The sequence below is a fragment of the Macrobrachium nipponense genome, chromosome 14, assembly GCF_015104395.2.
Source record: "Macrobrachium nipponense isolate FS-2020 chromosome 14, ASM1510439v2, whole genome shotgun sequence".
Lineage (NCBI taxonomy): Eukaryota > Metazoa > Arthropoda > Malacostraca > Decapoda > Palaemonidae > Macrobrachium > Macrobrachium nipponense.
Genome location: NC_087207.1, coordinates 50,654,525 through 50,659,524, shown reverse-complemented (window position 1 = coordinate 50,659,524; position 5,000 = coordinate 50,654,525).

Genomic DNA, 5,000 nt, shown 5'->3' with positions numbered 1-5,000 from the left:
TTGAGAATCATTGAGTCATCTTACAGGAAGATCGTGGAAAGGATTGCTCGAGGAATTAACCTTTTGTCAGTGATAGGATGAGCATTTACCAAGCAATGATCCATTTCTTAACACGATCTGAATTGCATGACGTTGAATCTACCACAATCCTAAAAACAGGATGTAACCCATTAAAGTTCTGTTTAGAAAATTATCCTGAAAGATAATTCAAACTCTAAATGCATAATGTTTATCCTAACACAATTCTACCCATTAAAGTTCTGTTTACAAAATTATCCTCAAAGATAATTTAAACTCTAGATACCAATTGTTTCTCCTAACATAATTCTCAAAATAATAAAAAAGATATTTTTCCTACCGTTTTAGGAATTTTACTGAATAAATTATCCACTAGAATAATGCATGAATTCTTATATAACTCCTTTTTTAACACAACCTAAATTTTTTAATTTTTAAAGCAACGACGATCATAAAAATAAAATGTTCCCTTGGGACATTTTGCCAGCTTTGCTAGAATTTTTATTATTTACAGAATCGCCCACCCAAACACTTCCATATTTCTAATTGTATAAAGATTATATATTTTTATGAGAGAATTTGAAGGTATCTCAAACAACCAGAGACGCCGCTGTTTACTTGATTAGAAGTTATGATAAGGGATTGTTATAAGCTATTTTGCTAATTAAAATGTCATTTCGCGTCCATTCTAAGTAACTAGATAACAATATGGAATAATCAATGGTATGTGAAAAGGTTTATTTTTTGTAAAACTAAGACTGACACTTCCCTTAACCAAACATTTTTTTTCTTATGAATGCAGGTGAAACATTAAGGAATGGATGCAGTATGAGAAAGGTGTAATCATAATAAATGTATAAAAAAATATTTCTTTCTTATAAAAAGCGAAAGCTATCGAGGCTGATTAAAGACAGTGGATAAGCAATCGATCGAATGAAATGGTAAAAGAAAATGAAAGAGAGAACAGAGGAAGAGAGGAGAATGTCGGTCACCTCAAAATGAACCTATTTTCAAGACTATAAATCGGCTATAAAAAGATTCACTGACTTAGGCTCAGATGAAAAGGTCTAATGCTGACTCCTGATGCTCTCGCTCTCTCTCTCTCTCTCTCTCTCTCTCTCTCTCTCTCTCTCTCTCATGACGTCATCAAGAAAGCACTAGAAGGTAAGAATTCGTTGCTAACATATAAAGTTACAGATTGCATGTTAAACAATCGAATTTTTTGCATCATAACTTCCAAAGTCTTACTTTGAAAAAGTCTCTCTCTCTCTCTCTCTCTCTCTCTCTCTCTCTCTCTCTCTCTCTCTCTCTCTCTCTTTCCTTCACACTCCGTAAGTATCTATATCACGAAATTCAGTACTTCAAAGTTTATGCAATTATGTGCTAAGGAATTCGTTACGAAATACGCAATTTCTTCGTAAGAAATATGTTCATTATTAGTTTATGTGGAAATAATGAGATATAATTGAATAGGCCATACGTATGGTTGTTGTTTTAGATTTAACTGGCCTTATGCCAGCACGGGCTCTTGCTCCTAGAGCAGCCCAGATAAAAAGAATGGGTATTTTGTATGTCGAAAATTGCCCAGGTAATATTTCCTTTTAAGTCGTATTAAAATTTTCATCAAAATTAATGCTGAACGGGAACTTCGTCATAACCCCCCGTCAAAGAATATAAAACCGATACTTGGAAAATAGTACTAGAAGCTTTTTTTAAAAGGCAATCTAGAGACAAACACACCTAGAATCTCATTCCATAAACTTGCAAAAAATTTGCATATAGATTCGAAACTTCACCGAATCTGTTCCTTTTCTCTGTAGTGGAATTCGAAATATGTCCTCCATTCTACCAAAAGTGAATGTGAAATGCTTATGGAAAAAAATATGGTCATGGTCAAAGATAAACTATAAAAGTTAACGAAAAAGAGATACTTGTTATTAAAGTTATTTTATGTTTTGCTGCTTGTGGTTACAGCAGGAATTCACTGTGTAGTTTTTCAAAGTAAACGAGAGCTAGAAGTGGTTCTCTGTGGAGATATTTGTTTTAGCGTCCCTATTTCAATGTTATTCTATTTTTTTTTTAACTAAAGCGTAAGGCCTAGTTCATTTGGGCAGGAAAATATTCATGGCGGAAAATACGGTCACATACCCACTTGTGCATTTACACACACACACACGCACACGATATATATATATATAATATATATATATATATAAATATATATATATATATATATATATATATATATATAACTATCTGTGTGTGTGTGTGTGTGTGTGCATTGCATCAAGGCAAAATGTATAAAGATTTATCAACAAACAGCTGATCAAGGGATTTTCCAATAAAGCATTATTGTATCAATAGGACTTTTTGCCAGATTAAAACATCATGTTAAATGGTTGTTCACATAAGCCTAAGACCTCCACTCCCCTGTAATAGATTAATATAGGCCTAGTGAGCGCGACATAAACGGCGCGTTTTCATACTTCTGCGAATTTCCTTTTCCCAGAATCCCGTCAGGACGAAAAGTTCGTAAGAAATCATAACGTTCTAACACCAGGAATTACAGCTTTTTTCAGTGACAAATATCTTTTAGTAATCTCCAATGGATATAACGCTGCTGGATGGCTTTAAAATAAAAATGCTAAACGTTATAATCATGACTGGTACGTTATAAACGTCCTTTGTAAGTTTTAATCATATTTCTAAAAAACTTTCTGAATACTGTCGACCTAAAGAGTATATATAGAATAAGGAAGAACAACCGTAATGTAATTATTAATTATAAATGTTTTTTATTTGCTAAATCTATAAGAAGAGCAACCCAGATGACTCGTCAACTCCAGGCCGACTAAAAAACTAATATAAGTGAATTATAACAATATGTTTATTCACTCCACCCAAAACGAATCAGGCACGGCGTTCAGCTCGTATGCAAATATCCGTTTTACCGTTAAAAAAAATCCTTTTCAGCACGCTCTTAATGGATGCATAGCCCAGATCTATGTTGCGACAGAGAACGCCCCGGGCTGGAAAAAAGGAACAAAAAAAATTACCCAGAGAAACGACGCCTGATGTCCTCCAGTCTAATTGACTTGCATGCAAGTTTGATGTCAAACGAGTGTTCGGTAACTTCCCTGATTGAGAGTTCGTCGAAATGAAAGTAAAGCCAATTTTGCCCACAGTGAAAAGAATATGGTCTGTTATTGGGGGGTATAGAATTTCATGAATAAATGTCCTATTTGGCATTGCAATGCAGATGAAATCCGGGAGGAGAGAGAGAGAGAGAGAGAATTTAATGATAGAGGAAATAAATAAATGATTAGACAGAGAGAGAGAGAGAGAGAGAGAGAGAGAAGAGAGAAAAGAAGATAGAAGAGAGAATGAGAGAGAGAGAGAGAGAGAGAGAGAGAGAGAATTTAATAATAAAGAAATAAATAACTAAATGATTAGAGAGAGAGAGAGAAGAGAGAGAGGAGAGAGAGAGAGAGGAGAGAGTTTATTGAATTTTGATAACAGAGAAAATGAAAAATAAACTTAACGAAGTAAGGGAGAAGAAAAAAGAAAATCTGAAGTGGAGAGAGAAGAGAGAGAGAGAGAGAGAGAGAGAGAGAGAGAGAGAGGCATGACTTAAGTGATATACATAAAACGTTTTGGTTATTATCATTTAACTTTCTTTCCTTCACACATTAGAACACTCTACTTAATGGTAGGCGTCTTATTACCTTAATAGACTTTCAGCTTACCTCAGATAAATGGCGTCACATTTTGGATAATTAAAGTACCATTTTTATATTCCTACTCTCCATCTGCCCGAAAGATTATGCACATCAGTGAGAGAGAGAGAGAGAGAGAGAGAGAGAGAGAGAGAGAGAGAGTGTGGTTGGAGTGGAGCGACGATTATTAGAATGCTCATCTTTACAAGCGATTCCCTTTCATCCTAATAATTTTTCAGAGAGAGATTTTAATATGGGTCTTCTTATTAGGAAAAAAAATTTAGGAGAGTCGCGGTTCATAAAGAATATCTCGAATCAAGGGAATCGTTCGAGCATGAAAATTAATTCTCCTCGGGGGTAGGTTCTAGATTTATCACCTGGCAATTAAGAGATATGAAAAAAAAAGAAAGAACCTGGAAGTAATAATTAGGAAGAAAATGGGGGATTTATCTTTATTTTTACCAGTCTCTTTTAAATCATGTTTCTACACCTCGATCATTTGAAATATTCGAACTTCAAGAATCTTTAATATCCTGATTGTCACAAAACTAGAGTGAATACAGACAGCAGCCTTTAATCGATGCCAAACAAAATATAACATTTATGCCATCGAACTTCTTCTAAGAGCTATTTGTCAGTTTTTTAGTCATTTGCCTTAGACACGTCCCAAATGACACTGCAGTCTTTTTTTAGTTTCAAGCACTCCTCCTCAACGCTCCGTTCAACAACGGAAGTTTGCCACACCCAGAAGGAGCTAATTTACTGTCCTGGAGGCCACCTCCATAAATATTTTCCGTGGCGTTCAACAGACTCTGAAAGCATCAGGTATGACGAGGAAGGGAAAGGCATTGAAAATCCCATTGTTGATTCTTCGGTATTATGTTTACGATTCAAAAAGGGAAATCCTTAAGGCCTGAAGTCATGTTTGCTTTGGACAAAAGACGCGTAAGGTGAAACGCGAGATTTCCTGATGTTTGAAAAGCTCATGAATGGAGGTATAGTAAGGGTACTATATTGCTTTCTCTCTCTCTCTCTCTCTCTCTCTCTCTCTCTCTCTCTCTCTCTCTCTATATATATATATATATATATAATATATATATAATATATATATATATATATATATATATATATATATATATATATATCCAAAGTATAAAAGGCCCTCTGGCTTAGAGCTAAAGACTATATTTTGGTGGCCCGACTTCCACCTTTATCAAGTAGTGGATGACAGAAGTAGCTACATTAGCGAAATATATAGTGGGAGAT